Genomic DNA, 16,441 nt, shown 5'->3' with positions numbered 1-16,441 from the left:
TTTAGAGTTAGGGTTTGGTTTAGGGTTAGGGTTAGGCTTAGGGTTTTTTTAGGGTTATTTTTAAGATTTAAGTTAAGGTTAGAGTTAGGTTTAATTTAGGTTTACAGATAGGACTAGGGTTAGATTTATGGTTAGGGTTAGTTTTAGTGTTGGTTTTAGGGTTAGGGTTAGTGTTAGGGTTAGGGTTAGGGTTAGTGTTAGGTTAGGTTTAAGGGTAGAATTAGAGTGAGGGTTATGGTTAGTGTTAGTGTTAGGGTTGCGTTAGGATTAGTGTTAGGATTAATTTTAGGGTTAGATTAGGGTTTAGTTAGGGTTAGTGTTAGGGTTATTCCTGGGGTTTGTGCTAGGGTTAGTGTTAGGGTTATGGTTAGGTTTAAAACTCGGGTTAAGGTTAGGGTTGGTGTTATATTTAGGGTTAGGTTTAAGGATAGGTTTAGTGTTAGGGTTAGCGTTAGGGTTAGGTTTAGGGTTCATGTTAGGGTTATTGTTAGGCCTAGAGTTGGTGTTTGTTTTAGGTTTCATGTTAAGACTAGGGTTAGTGTTAGTGTTAGGTTTATGTTAGGTATAGGTTTGGTGTTAGTGTTATGTTTATTGTTAGGTTTAGGATTAGGTTTATTGTTTGGCTTAGGGTAAGGTTTAATGTTAGGTAAGGTTTAGGGTTAGGCTTACTGTTAGGTTTAGGTTAAGTGTTAAGGTTAGTGTTAGGGTTAGTCTTTGAGTTAAAGTTAGGGTTAGGGATAGTGATAGAGTTAGTGTTAGGGTTTGTGTGAGGTTCAGGTTTAGTGTTAGGGTTAGGGTTACATTTAGAATTAGGGTTAGGGTTAGGGTTAGTGTTAGGTTTAGGATTAGGGTTTGTGTTAGGGATAAGGTGAGGGTTAGTGTTAGTTTTATGGTTAGGATTAGGGTTAGTGTTAGGATTAGTGTTAGTGTTTGGGTTTGCATTAGGGTTAGTGTTAGGGTTAGGGTTAGTGTTAGGGTTAGTTTTAGTGTTAGGGTTAGTGTTAGGTTTAGGATTAGTGTTATTGATTGGTTTAGGGTTAGGGTTAGTGTTACGTTTAGGGTTAGTGTTAAGGTTAGGGTTAGGGTTGGGGTTCTGGTTATGGTTAGGGTTAAGTTTAGTGTTAGGGCTAGGTTTATGGTTAGGTTCAGGGTTACAGTAAGTGTTAGGTTAGGTTTAGAGGTATGATATGTGTTAGGGTTAGGGTTAGTGTTAGTATTATGTTTGCCTTAGGGTTAATGTTAGGGTTATTAGGGTTAGTGTTAATGTTAGGATTAGGGTTTGTGTTAGGGTTAGTGTTAGAGTTAGGATTAGATTTAGGCTTATAGTTAGTGTTAGGGTTAGGGTTAAGTTTCATGTTAGAGTTAGGGTTAGGGTTAGTTTTGTGTTAGTGTTAGGGTTAGGGGTAGTTTTAGCAATAGAGTTAGGATTAGGGATAGGTTTACGGTTACTGTTAGGGTTAGGGTTAGGGTGAGGGTTAGTGTTAGGGTTAGCCTTAGGATTAGGTTTAGTTTTTGTGTTAGTTTTTGCATTATGGTTAGGTTTAGGGTTAGTTTTAGTGATAGTGTTACAATTAGGTTTAGTGTTAGTGTTAGGGTTATGATTAGGTTTAGGGTTAGGGTTAAAGTTAGGGTTAGGGTTTCTGTTTGGTGAGAATTAGGGTTAGAATTTTGGTTAAGATTAAGGTTATCATAGTATTAGGGTTAGGTTTTGGGTTACTGTTAGGGTTAGGGTTACAGCTAATGTTAGTGTTAGGGTTAGGGATAGGATTAGGATTAGTGTTAATCTTACGTTTAGGATAAAAGTTAGGCTTAGGGTTAGTGATAGAGTTAGGGTTTAAAATAGGGTTAGTGTTAGGTTTAGGGTTATTGTAATGTTAGGGTTATGGTTTTGGTTACAGTTTTTTTAGGGTTAGTGTTAGGGTTAGGGTTATTGTTAGGATTAGCATTAGGATTAGGGTTAGTGTTAGGTTTAGTGTTAGGTTTAGAGTTAGCATTAGGGTTAGGGTTAATGTTAGGTTTAGTATTAGATTTAGGGTTAGTGAAAGGGTTAGTGTTAGAGTTAGGATTAGTGTTAGTGTTAGAGTTATGTTTAAGTTTAGGGTTATTGTTAGGTTTAGGGTTAGTGTAGGTTTAGTGTTAGGATTAGGTTAGTGATAGGATTAGTGTTAGGGTTCGGTTTAGGTTTCGTGTTAGGATTATGGTTAGGGTTACTGTTAGGGTTAGGATTTGGATTAGGTTTAGGGTTAGTGTGAGGTTTATGTTAGAGTTAGTGTTAGTAATAGGGTTAGGTTTAGGGTTTGTTTTGGAGTTAGGGTTAGAGTTCTTGTTAGGGTTCTTGTTAGGATTAGTGTTAGGGTTAGGTTTAGTGTTAAACTTAGTGTTAATGTTAGAGTTACGGTTAGGGTTAGGTATAGTGTTAGGGTTAGGGATAGTTTTAGGGTTGGTGTTAGGGTTAGGGTTAGAGTTGCGCTTAGTGTTATGGTTAAGGTTAGAGTTATGGTTAGGGTTAGTGTTAGGGTTAGGGTTAGTTATAGCTTTAGTTTTATGGTTAGTGTTAGGGTTAGTGTTAGGGTTAGGTAAGGATTAGGGTTAGGGTTTTGTCAGGTTTAGGGATATGGTTTGGTTAGGGTTTGTGTTAGGTTTAGGGTTAGGGATAGGGTTATGGTTAAGTGTATGGTTAGGGTTAGGGTTAGAGTTAGGGTTAGGGTTAGCGTTAGGGTTAGTTTTAGAATTAATGTTAGGGTCAATGTTAGGGTTTAAGTTAGGGTTAGGATTAGGGAAAGTTTTAGGATTAGTGTTAGGTTAGTGTTAGGAAAGTTTTAGGGTTAGTGTTAGTTTGAGGTTAAGGTTAATTTTAAGATTAGTTTTAGAATTAGGGTTAGGGTTAGTGTTAGGGTTAGTGTTACAGTTAGTGATAAGTTTAGGTTTAGGTTTAGTGTTAGGGTTAGTGTTAGGGATAGGGTTAGGGTTAGTGCTTGGGTTAAGATTAGGGTTAGGGTACAGTTTAGGGTTAGGGTTAGGTTTAGGTTTAAGGTTAGGTTTAGGGTTAGGGTTTGATTTAGGGTTAGGGATAGTGTTAGGGTTAGGGTTAGGATAGGATTAATTTTAGGCTTAGTGTTATGGTTTGTGTTAGGGTTAGGGTTAGGATTAGGGTTAAGGTTACAGTTCGGATTAGGTTTAGGGTTAGGGTTAGGGATAATGTTAGTATCAGGGTTAGGGTTAGGATTAGTGTTAGTGGTAGGGTAGGGTTAGAGTTATGGAAAGGGTTAGGTTTAGGTTTAGTGTTAGGATTAGGGATAGGGTTAGTGTTAGTGTTAGGATTATGGTTAGAATCCGTGTTAGGGTTAGGGTTACGGTGAGTGTTAGGGTTAGGGTTAGGGTTAGGTTTAGGGTTAGGGTTAGTTTTAGTGTTTGGGTTTGTGTTAGGGTTAGGGTTATGAATAGAGTTATGTTTAGGGTTAGTTTTAGCTTTAGTTTTATGGTTAATGTTAGAGTAAGTGTTAGGGTTGCATAAGGGTAAGGGTTAGGGTTGGGTTAGGTTTAGAGTTATAGTATGGTTTATGGTTTGTGTTAGGGTTAGGGTTAGGATTATGGTTAGATGTAGGGTTAGGGTTAGAGTTAGGGTTAGTATTGGGTTAGAGTTAGGGTTAGATTTAGAATTAGTTTTAGGGTTAGCATTATGGTTAGTGTTAGGTTTAGGTTTAGGGTAAATTCTATGGTTAGTGTTAGGGTTAGAGTTAGTGTTATGGTTAGGGTTAGGGTTAAGGTTTGGATAAGTGCTCGGGTTAGTGTTAGAGTTAGGGTAAGCTTTTGGGTTAGAGTTAGGATTAGGTATAAGATTAGGTTTAGTGTTAGGGTTAGGGTTAGGGTTAGGGTGAGTGTTAGTTTTAGAGTTAGGGTTAGAGTTAGTTTTAGTGTTTGGGATAGGGTTAGTGTAAGGGTTATAGATAGTGTTAGGGTGAAAGATAGGTTTAGAGTTAGTGTTAGGCTAAGATTTAGAGTTAGTATTACATTTAGGGCTGGGGTTAGGTTTAGGGTTAGTGTTAGGGTTAGGTTTAGGGATACAGTCAGTGTTAGGATAAGTTCTTAGTGTTAGAGATAGTGTTAAGTTTAAGTTTAGGTTTAGGGTTAGGGTTAGTGTTACTGTTAGGTTACATTAGGGTTAGGGTTAGTGTTAGTGTTCAGGTTAGGGTTAGTGTTAGTGAATGGTTTAGGGTTATGTTTACGGTTAGTGTTAGTGATAGGGTTAGGATTGGGATTAGGGTTAGGGTTAGTGATAAGTTTAAGGTTATGTTTAATGTTAGTGTTAATGATAGGGTTAGTGTTCAGGTTAGGGTTAAGATTTGTGTTAGGGTTAGTGGTAGTGTTAGGGATAGGGTTAAGGTTAGTGTTAGGCTTAGTGTTAGGCTTAGATTTAGGGTTAGGGTTCGTGTTAAGGTTAGGGTTAAGATTAGAGTTAGGATAACTATTAGGGTTAGGGTTACGGTTATGGATAGAGTTAGTGTTAGGGTTAGGGTTTGTGTTAGGTTTAGGGTTAAGGTTAAATTTAGGGTTAGTGTTTGGGTTAGTGTTACGGTTTGTGTTAGGGTAAGGGTTAGGGTTAGGGTTACAGTTACAGTTAGGATTCAGGATAGGGTTAGATTTAGAGTTAGGGTTAGATTTAAGTTAGAGTTAGGGTTAGGGTTAATGTTCATGTTAGAGTTAGATTTAGAGTTAGGTTTAGGGTTACGTTTATTGTTAGGGTTATCATTAGTTTAAGGTTAAGGTCAATTTTAGGATTAGTGTTAGGATTAGGGTTAGGGTAAGGTTTAGGTTATGTTTAGGGTTAGGGTTACATTAGGGTTAGGGTTATCATTAGTGTTAGTGTTTGTATTAGGGTTAGGGTTAGTTTAAGGTTACAGTTAGGGATAGTGTTGCAGTTAGGGTTATGTTTAGGGTTAGTACAAGTGTTAGGGTTAGTGTTAGGTTTAGGGATAGGTTTTGTGTTAGGGTTAGAAATACAGTTAGGGTTATGGTTAGGATTAGACTTAGAGTTAGTGGTAGGATTAGTGTTAGGGTTAGTGTTAGGGATAGGGTTAGGATTAGGGTTAGAGTGAGGGATAGGTGAATGTTAGAAATAGGTTTAGGGTTAGGGTTAGTGTTAGTGTTACGGTTAGGGTTAGTGTTACAGCTAGGGTTAGGGTTAGGGTTAGATTTAGGGTTAGTGAAAGTGTTAGGGTTAGGGTGAGTGTTAGGGTGAGTGTTAGGGTTAGTGTTAGGGTTAGGGTTAGGGTTAGGGTTAGTGTTAAAGTTAGGATTAGGTTTAGGTTATTGTTAGGCTTAGAGTTAGGTTTATGGTTAGTGTTAGCTTTAGGGTTAGGATTAGGGTTCGTGTTAGTGGTACGGTTAGTGTTAGGGTTAGTGTTAGTGTTAGGGATATGTTTAGGGTTGTGTTAGGTTTAGGTTTAGGATTAGGGTTAGGGTTACTATTAGGATTAGGCTTAAGTTTAGTGTTTGGGTTATGGTTAGTGTTAGGTTTAGTGTCAGTTTCAGCATTAGGGTTAGTTCTAGGGTGAGGTTTAGGGTTAGTATTAGCATTCGGATTGGGGTTAGGTTGAGGGTTAGGGTTAGGGTTAGGGTTAGTGTTAGTTTTAGGGTTAGGGATAGGGTTAGTGTTAGGGTTAAAGTTAGAGTTAGGATTAGGTTTAGTTTTAGTGTCTTAGAGATAGTGTTTGTGTAAGGGTTAGGGTTAGCGTTAGGTTTATGGTTTGGTTTAGGATTAGGGTTGGTGTTTGGGTTAGTATTAGGTTAATGGTTAGGGTTAGCATTAGGGTTAGTGTTAGGTTTAGTGATAGAATTTGGCTTAGGTTTAGGGTTGTTGGTAGGATTAGGTTTAGGGTTGGTGTTAAGGTTATGTTTACATTTAGGTTAGGGTTAGTGTTAGGGTTAGTGTTAGTGTTAGAGTTAGGGATAGTGTTAAGGTTAGGGATAGTTTTAAGGTTAGTGTTAGTCTTAAGTTAGGGTTAAATTTAGGTTTGGTGTTACGGTTAGGGTTAGGGTTAGGTTTAAGGTTGGTGATAGGGTTAGTGTTAAAGTTAGTTTTAGTGTTAGGGTAAGGGTTAGAATTAGGGTTCTGGTTAGGCTTAGGTTTAGTTTTAGAGTTAGGTTTAGGGTTAGGGTTAGTGTTAGCGTTAGGGTTAGGGTTTCTGTCAGGGTCAGGGTTAGGTTTAGTGTTTCAGTTAAGATTAGGGTTAATTAGTTTTAGGATTAGGGTTTGGGTTAGTGTTACGGTTAGGGTTAGTGTTTCATGTAGGGTTAGGGTTAGGTTTAATGTGAGTGTTAGGGTTAGGGTTAGGATTAGGGTTAGAGTTAGTATTAGGTTTAAGTATAGGTTTAGGGTTAGTGACAGGGTTAGTGTTAAGGTTAGGATTAGTGTTAGTTTTAGGTCTATGGTTAGTTTTAGGGTTAGGGTTAGGGTTAGTGTAGGTTTAAGGTTAGGGTTAGGTTAGTGAGAGAATTAGGGTTAGGTTTCAGGTTAGGTTTCCCATTAGGTTTATGTTTAGGGTTAGTGTTAGGGTTAGGGTTAGTATTAGGTTTTTAGTTAGTGTTAGGGTTAGGGTTAGTGTTAGAATTAGTGTTAGGGTTCGTGTTAGGGTTAGGTTTAGTGTTCAGTTTATGTTTAGTGTTAGGGTTAGTGTTAGTGTTATGGTTAGGTTTAGGTATAGTGTTAGGTTTAGGAATAGGTTTAGGGTTAGTGTTAGGGTTAGGGTTACATTCAGTGTTATGGATAGAGTTAGGGTTAGTGTTAGGGTTAGGGTTAGGTAAGGGTTAGGGTTAGGATTGGGTTTGGTTTAGGCTTATGATTTGGGTTACAGTTTGTGTTAGGATTAGGGATAGGGTTAGTGTTAAAGTTAGGTTTAGGATTAGGGTTAGAGTAAGAATTAGTGTTAAAGTTAGGGTAAGGTTTAGAATTAGTGTTAGGGTTAGGGTTAGGTTTAAGGTAAGTTTTAGGGTTATTGTTAGGGCTAGGGTTAGTTTTAGGGTCAGGGTTAAGATTAGGATTAGGGTTAGAGTTAGTGTTAGCATTAGGGTTAGGGTTAGTGTTATTTTTAGGGTTAGTGTTAGTGTTTGTGGTAGGGTTTGGGTTAGTTTTAACATTAGGGTTAGCGTTACGGTTAGGGTTAGGGTTAGCATTATGTTTAGGTTTAAGAGTTATGGTAGGGTTAGGGTTAGATTTAGGATTAAGATTAGGATTAGCATTAGGTTTTGTTTTAAGTTTAGGGTTAGGGTTAGGGTTAGTGTTAGTGTTGGGTTAGGGTTAGGGTTAGTGTTAGGGTTAGCATTATACTTAAGTTTAGGGTTAGTGTTAGGGTTAGCGTTACGGTTAGGTTAGGGTTAGAGTTAGTGTTAGGTTTAGGGTTAGGTTTAGTGTTATTTTTAGGGTTAGGGTTATGATTAAGTTTAGGTTTAATGTTAGGGTTAGTGTTAGGATTAGGGTTATGGTTAGAATTAGTAATTTATTTAGGGTTAAGATTACAATTAGGGTTAGTGTTAGGTTTCGGTTAGGGTTAGGGTTAATGTAATGCTTGGGTTACGGTTAGAGTTAGTGTTAGGGTTAGCATTAGAATTAGGTTTAGGATTAGTGTTAGGGTTAGCGTTAGGGTTATGGTAAGGATTAGGGTTATGGTTAGTGTTAGTTTTAGGTTTAGCGTTAGGGTTTGGAATATTGTTATTGTCAAAGTTTGGTTTAGTGTTAGGGTTAAGGTTAGGCTTAGTTTCAGGGTAAGGTTATATTTAGGGTTAGGATTAGGATTAGGTTTAGGTTTTAGATTAGGTTTAGGGTTAGTGTTAAATTTTGTGTTAGAGTTAGTGTTATGGTGAGGTTTACGGTTAGGGTTAGAGTTAATGTTAGGTTTTGGGTTAGAGTTAGGGTTAGTGTTAGGGTTTGTGTTAAGGTTAGGTTCAAGGTAAGTGTAAGGTTAGATTTATGGTAGGATTAAAGTTAGTGTTAAGGTTAGTGTTAGTGTTAATATTTGCATTAGAGTTATTGTTAGGTTTAGTGTCAGGATTAGGTTTAGAGTTAGGGTTGAGGTTAGTGTTAGGTTTAGGGATAGGTTGAGGGTTAGGGCTAGGGTTAGTGTTAGTGTTAGTGTTAGAGATAAGTTTAGGGTTTCTGTTAGGGTTAATGATAGGGTTAGGTTTAGGTTTAGGGTTAGTATAAACATTAGGTTTAGAGTTAGGGTTGAGGTTAGTGTTAGGTTTAGGGATAGGTTGAGGGTTAGGGCTAGGGTTAGTGTTAGTGTTAGTGTTAGAGATAAGTTTAGGGTTTCTGTTAGGGTTAATGATAGGGTTAGGTTTAGGTTTAGGGTTAGTATAAACATTAGGTTTAGGCTTTGTGTTAGGTTAGAGTTAGTGTGACTGTTAGGTTTAGGGTTAGGTTGAGGTTTAATGTTAGTGTTTGGTTTAGGGTTAGGGTTAGTGTTAAGGATAGTGTTAGGGTTAGGGATAGGTTTAGAGTTAGTGATAGAGTTAGGGGTAGGGTTAGTGTTATGGTTAGGGTTAGGGTTACATTTAGGTTTATGTTAGTGTTACGGTTACTTTAGGCTAAGTATTAGGGTTAGGTTTAGTGTTGGAGTTAGGGTTAGGGTTAGGGTTAGTTTTAGAGTTAGCATTTGAGTTATGGTTAGGGTTAGTGTTAGGTTAAGTGTTAGGGTTATGGTTAGGGTTTGTGGTAGGGTTAGAGTGAGGATTAGGTTTTTTTATAGTGTTAGGTTTAGGGTAAGTGTTAGGTATACGAATAGGAATAGGATTAGATATATGGTTAGGGTTTGGGTTAGGTTTAGTGTTTGGGTTATGGTTAGGTTTAGAGTTAGGGTTAGGGTTAATGTTAGGGTTAGGTTTCGTGTTAGGTTTAGGGTTAAAATTAATGATAGTATTAGAGTTGGGGTTAGGTTTAGTGTTAGGTTTAGGGTTAGGGTTAGTGTAAGGTTTACTGTTAGGGTTAGGATTAGCATTAGGTTAGTGTTTGGTTTAGAGTTAGAGTTTGTGTTTGGGTTTGGGTAAGGGTTAGGTTTAGTATTAGGGTAGAGTTAGGCTTTGGTTTAGGGTTCAATTAGGGTTAGGGTTAGTGTTAGGGTAAGATTTAGGGTTAGGGTTAGTGTTAAAATTAGGTTTACAGTTAGGATTAGAGTTAATTTTAGAGATAGGATTAGTGATAGCATTAGTGTTAATTTTAGGGATAGGATTAGTGTTAGGGTTAAAGTTAGGATTAGGTTTAATGTTAGGGTTAGGTTTAGGGTTAGGGTTAGGTTTTGTGCTAGGCTTAGGGTTAGGGTAAGTTTTTGTGTTAGAGTTAGGGTTAGGTTAGATAAATTTTTACATTTAAAATTATGGTTAGAGTTAGGTTACAGTTAGTTTTAGGGTTTGGGTTAGGGTTAATGTTTGTGTTAGGGTTTTGGATAGTGTTAGTGTTAGGTTTAGGGTTAGGGTTAAGGTTTAATGGTATGGTTTAAGTTAAGGTTTGTGTCAAGGTTGTGGTTAGGGTTAGGATTGAGATTACAGTTAGGATTAGATTTAGGGTTGGGGTTAGGGTTAGGGTTAGGGTTAGCATTATGGTTAGACTTAGGGTTAGAGTTAGGGTTAGTGTTAGGGTTAGGGTTAGGGTTAGGGTTAGTTTTATTGTTAGGGTAAGAGTTAGGATTAGTTTTACGTTTAGGGTTAGTGTTTGTGTTAGGTTTAGTGTTAGGTGAAGGCTTAGGGTTTGTGTTAGTTTTAGGGTTAGACTTAGGGTTAGGGTTGCAATTAGGATTTGGTTAGGCTTAGGGGTAAGGTTAGTGTTAGGGTAACTGTTAGGTTTTGTGTTAGGGTTAAGGTTAGATTTAATGTTAGGTTAGGTTTACGGGTAGGATTAGAGATGAGGTTAGGGTTAGTGTTAGTGTTAGTGTTTTGTTTTCAGGTTAGTCTTAGTGTTAGGGTTAGGGTTAAGGTTAGGTTTGGATTAGGGTTAGTGTTAGGGTTAGGGTTGTGTTAGGATTAGGGTTAGGGTTATTGTTAGGTTTAGGATTAAGGTTAGGGTGAGGGTTATTGTTATGTTTAGGCTTACATTTAAGGATAGGGTTAGTGTTAGGGTTAGCATTAGGGTTAGGTTTAAGTAAAACTTAGAGTTAAGTTTATGGTTAGGGTTTGTGTTAGATTTTAAGGTTAGCATTAGTGATAGTGTTAGGGTTGGTTTTAGGATTAGTGTTATGCTTAGGGTTATTGTTAGGGTTAGGTTTCTGATTAAGGTTAGGCTTGGTGTTAGCGTTAGTGTTATTTTTACGGTTAGGGTTAGGTTTAATGTTCAGGTTAGGGTAAGGTTTAGGGTTATTGTAAGGTTTAGGGTTAGGTTTAGTGTTAGGTTTAGGATTAGGGTTAGGTTTGTGTTAGGGTAAGTGTTAACGTTAGGGTTATGGTAAGTGTTAGGGTTAGTTTAAGAGTTAGGTTCAGGTTTAGGATTAAAGTTTGTTTTAGCATTAGTTTTAGGGTTACAGATAGGATTAGGGTTAGTGTTAGGGTTAGGATTAGGGTTAGGGTGTTAGGCTTACTTTTAGGGTTACTGTTAGTTTTAGGTTCAAGTTTAGGGTTAAGGTTATTGTTTGTTTTAGGGTTATTTTCATGTTAGGGTTAGGGTTAGTGTTAGGTTTACAGTTAGGGTCAGTGATAGGCTTAGGTTTGGAGTTAGGGTTAGTGTCGGGGTTAGGGTTAGGGTTAGTGTTTGGGTTATTGTTAGGATTATGGTTAGGGTTAGGTTAAGTTTAGAATTATGGTTTAGGTTAGGGTTTTTCTTAGGTTTAGGGTCAGTTCTGGGGTTAGGGTTAGGAATAGGTTTAGTGTTATGATTATGGTTAGGGTTTGTGTTAGGGTTCATATTATGATTAGAATTAGCATTAGGGTTATGGTTAGGGTTAGTGTTAGGATTAGGGTTAGTGCCAGGGTTAGGGTTAGGGTTAGGTTTAGTGTTAGGTTTAGGCCTCGAGTTAGCTTTAGGGTTAATGTTACAGTTTGGGTAATGATATTTTTAGGGTTAGGTTCAGGTTAGGGTTAAGGTAATGGATAGCTTAGGTTTAGGGATAGTGCTAGGGTCAGGCTGAGGATTAGCATTAGAGTTAGGGTTAAAGTTTTGGTAATAGATAGGGTTAGAGCTAGGGTTAGGTTTAGGTTTAGTGCAAAGATTAAAGTTAGAGTTAGGTATAGGGTAAAGGTTAGGGCTAGGTTTAGGGTTCGAGTTAGGGTTAAAGTTAGGGTTCGGTCTTGGATTAGGGCTAGGTTTTGGGTTACGGCTAATGTAAGAACTAAAGTTACAATTGGGGCTGGTTTTAGGGTTACATTTAGAAATGTGTCTAGTTTTAGGATTATGTTTAGGTTTAGGGTGATGTTTTTAACTAGGGTTAGTGTTAGGGTCAGAGTCAGAATCATGATTCATTTTATGGTTAGGAATAGGACTCAAATTAGGGGTAGGCTTAGGGTTAGATGTAGGGTTAGGATTTGGATTAGGTTAAGGTTTAGAGTTAGTCCTATGGCTCTTTTTTTTAGGACTAAAGCTAAAGTTAAGGGTAGTTTTATGATTAGCATTAGTGTTATTGCTACTGATATGGTGAGTTTAGGCTTAGGAGTAGATTTAGAGTTATGTTTAATTCTAGGGTTAGGGCTATGGCTAGTGTTAGAGCTAAGATTAGGGCTGGTGTTTGGGTTATGGTAAAGGATAGGGTTAAAACTAGGAATAGGGCTATGTCAAGAGTTAGAGTTAGTCTTAGGGCTAGAGTTTGGGCTGGGGATAAGGCTAAATTAGGGCTAGAAATAGGTCTAGGATTAGTATTAGGCTTAGGCTTAGGATTAGGGCTATTTTATGGATAGGTTTAGGGTTAGGTCTAGGGGAAGGACTGCCTGTTTGATTTCCACCTCCATTTTCATTTATCCATAGGTGTCAAAATGAAGTGAAACCTTAAAATACAAAGTGTTTATGATAGTGAACCATTGAATTGAGAAGAACATACCTTGGGAGCATACTAAGGCTAGATAAAAGATAACTCCTGCCCAGTATCAAAGAAATTTTCTCTAACCCTAGCCCCAGCCATAACCCTAAACTTAACATTAACCCTAACCTGATTAGAGAACCATTGATCCTAGAGTTACTGCCCTTGGAGAGCCCTGTGGGGCAAGCTAAGTGATGAATCCTATGCAACATCAAACAAATCTGACCAAATAATTATGGGAGGTATTTCAGTACATGCATATTTTCCTGTTTTCTCCTAAAGGGCTCTCAGATTAAGTTGCTTTTGCATGCTTAAAAATAGGCCTACCTTTACAAGGAACATACCAGAGTCCCTACAGAGAACTGATGGAGTGTGTGAAGTTTCGAGCAGCTATCACAAACCCTGTTTGATTTTCAACTCCATTAACTTTCCCTTAGAGGTCAAAATTAAGTAAAATTTAAAATACAAAATGTTGCTGAGAGTGAACCAGTGAATGGAGAAGGCCTAAACTTGGGGAATAGAGTAAATCTAGCTAAAAGATAAATCCTTCCAAGTATCAAAGTATTTTGAATAAAACTAACTCTAACCCTAACACTAGCTCTAACCCTAGCTCTTCCCCTAACCTTAACTTTTTTATGAAACCTTTGACCATAGAATTTCCAAACTTGGGCAGCCTAGTGGGGAAAGCTAAGGGACGAATGCTGCACAGTACCAAAGAAATCTCTCCAAAAAGTTGATGGAGTATATCAGTACATGCATATTTCTCTGGTATCTCCTAAAGGAATCTTGAATAAAGTTCTTTTTACATGCTTCAGCTTAGACCTACTGTCACAAGAACAAACCAGTGATTGCTCACAGAGAATTGATGGAGTGTGAAGTTTCAAGCAGCTATCACCAATGCTGTTTGATTTCCAGCTCCATTTCCATTTACCTGTATAGGACAAAATGAACTGAAATTTTAAAATACAAACTGTTCCTTACAGTGAACCATTGAACCTAGGAAGCCCAAACTTGTGGTGTATAGGAAGGATAGGAGAAAAATAAATCCTGCCCAGTATCAAAGAAATTTGAACAAAACTAACTCTAATACTAATACTAGCTCTAACACTAGGCCTAACACTTTCCTTAACACAAACCCTCACCTGTTTGAAAAACTGTTAATCCTAGAAGTCTCAAACATGCGAACTCTAGGGGGCTAAGCTATCAGATGAATCCTATGCAGTACCAAAGAAATATGACCAAATAATTGAGGTGGTATTTCAGTTCATGCATATGTCTCTGTTTCCTGCTAAAGGGCTCTTGGATAAAATTGTTTTGCTATCTTTATTTTAGGGATACTTTCACAAGGAACAAACCAGAGAGTTCCCACAGAGAACTGATTCAGTGTTTGAAGTTTCAAGCAGCTAGCACCAACCCGGTTTGATTTTAACCTCCATTTTCATTTACCTATATAGGTCAATATGAAGTGAAACCTTAAAATACAGAGTTCCCCTGTTAGCAAACCATTGAAATGAGAAGGCCCAAACCTGAGGAGCATATTAAGGTTAGATAAAAGATGACTCCTTCCAAGTATCAAAGAAATTTTTACAAAACTTACTCTCACCCTAATACTACATCTAACACTAGCCCTAACCCCAAACCTAACGCTAACCCTAACCTGATTGGAGAACCATTGACCTAGAAGTCCCACACTTGGAGAGCTTTCTCAGGAAAGCTAAATAATGGATCCTACTTAGTATCAAAAAAATCCGACAAAATAATTAGGGGAGGAATTTCAGTGCATGCATATTCCCTGCTTTCTCCTAAAGAGCTCTCGGATAAAGTTGTTTTTGCATGCTTCAGCTTAGGCCTACACTCGCAAGGAACATACCAGAGCATCTCCACAAAGAATTGAGGGTGTGTGTGCAGTTTCAAGCAGCTAGCATAAACCCTGTTTTATTTCCAGGTCTATTTACATTTACTCATATAGGTCAAAATGAAGTAAAATGAAAATATTAACTGTTCCAGACAACAAAACTTTGAACCAAAATGCCTAAACCTGGGAAACAGAGTAAAGTTAGTTAAAGATGAACCCTGGATTATATCAAAGAAATTTGAATAAAGTAACTCTAACCCTAACACTACCTCTAAACTGAGCCCTAATCCTAACCCTAAACATTAACATAGCCCTATCCCTAACCCTAACTTTAACTCTAATTTTAACTGTAACCATTGCCCAAACCCTAGCTCTAACTCTATCCATTAACATAACTCTAACCCTAACCCTAATGCTAAATTAGCCCTAACCCTAACATTTACCCTAGACCTGCTCTAATCCTAACCCTTTCCCTGGCCCTAAATCAAGCTCCAACCATAATACTTACCCTACAGCTAACCCTAACCCTAGGCCTAACCCTAACCATAACACTAACCCTAACACTAGCCCTAATCCTAACCATAAACCTAGTGCTAACCCTATCTGTAATCCTATCTTTTACCCTAAACTGAAGTTTAACCCAAATACTAACAGTAGGACTAAACCTAACTGTATAGCTATCCCTAAGGCTATTCAAAACTCTAAACATAACCTGAACCCGAAACCTAAACATATCCATTGCTCTAAACCTAATGCTAATTTGAGCCTGAACCCTAAACCTTAAACCAAACCTTAAACCAAAACCAATCCCTAAACCTGACCCTGACTGTAATAATACACCTAGCTCTAAACCTGACCTTTACACTAAACCTAACCCTTACAGTAGACCTATTCAAAATCAAACCCTACAAATACCCTTAACTGTAATGCTAGAACTGACATTAGCCCAAGCCTTAATCCTAGCCCTACCCCTAAGACAAACCCCTCATCCAAGCCATAAACCTAGACTTAATCCTAACCCTCACCCTAACACTAAACAAAGATCTAATCCTAACCATAACCCTAACCCTAACCTTAACTCTAACTGTATCCATTACCCTAAACATAACCCTTATCCTAATGCTAACCCTAAGACTAACCCTAACTGTATCACTATCCCCAAAACTATCAATTACCCTAAACCTAACTTCAACCTTAAACCTAACCCTATCTTTACCCTAACCCTAATCCTAACTCTAATTTGAGCCGTAACCCTAAACTCAAAACTAAATCAAGCCCTAACACTGGCCCTGGTCCTAATCATTTCCCTACCTCTAAACCTGACTCTTACCCTATACCTAGCCCTTAAAATAGGCCTAGCCATAAACCTTTCCCTAAAACTAGCCCTAACTCTAACCCTAGACCTGATATTAGCCCTATCCCTAATCCTAGCCCTAACACTAACATAAACCCTAGCCCTTATCCTAGCCCTAAACATAGCCTTAATTACAATCCTAACCCAAACTCTAGGCTTAACACTTACACTAACCCTTGTCTTAATCTTAGCCCTAATTTAGCCCGATCCCTAACACTAGTCCTAAGACTATCTCTAACTCTCACTTTAGACTTTTCACTCATTCTAACCCTATTCCTTACCATAACCCTAACCCTAGCCCTAACCATTGCCCTATCCATTGCCCTAGCACTAACCTTAGACAAAACCTAGCTCTAAATCGAGCCCTAACCCAAAGACTAAACCAAACCCTAACACTACCCAAACCATAACACTAATCCTAAAACTAGTCCTAGTCCTACAACAATACCTAGCTATAGCTATAACCCTAACCCTTAACCTAAACTAAACCCTAACCTTAAACCTAGCCCTAACCCTAGCCCTAATATGAGTTGTAAGCCGAAACCTTAAACTAACCATGAACCTGACACTGACCCTAACACTACTACCTCTAAACATCACCCTAACGCTAAACCTAATCCTAACACTAACTCTAGCCCTAAAACCCTAAAACTAGCCCTAAACATCACCCTTGTACTTATATTAGCCCTAACCCTATTCCTGTCCCTAACTTAACCCCAAACCTAGTCCTATTCCTAGCTTTAACCCTAGCCCTGTTTGTAACCATAAACCTAGCCCTAAACTGATCTCTAACTCTATCCATTACCATAACCAAAACCATAACCCTAATGCTAACCCTAGGCATGAACCCTAATCTTAATCCAATCTATTACTGAACCTAAACCTAACCCTATCATTAACCTAACACTAACACTAATTCAACCCCTAACTTTAAACCTTAACCTATCCCATACCCTAACCTTGACCTTGACCCTAATAAAACCCCTAGCTCTAAACTTGAATATAACCCTACACCTAATCCTTTCCCTAGACGTAGCCATAATCCTAACCCCAAAACTATCTTTATCCATAATTCTGGACCTGAAATTAGCCCTAGCCCTAATCCTAGTCCTAAACCTAAAACAAACCCTAGCCCTCATTCTAGTCCTAAACCCAGCTTTAATCATAAACCCTAACCTAACCCTACCCCTAACCCAAATTGTAACCCTCACACTACCTCTAGACCTAGCTATAATGCCATCT

This window comes from Ictidomys tridecemlineatus, chromosome 3 (assembly GCF_052094955.1).
Source record: "Ictidomys tridecemlineatus isolate mIctTri1 chromosome 3, mIctTri1.hap1, whole genome shotgun sequence".
NCBI lineage: Eukaryota > Metazoa > Chordata > Mammalia > Rodentia > Sciuridae > Ictidomys > Ictidomys tridecemlineatus.
This window is presented reverse-complemented; position numbering follows the sequence as displayed.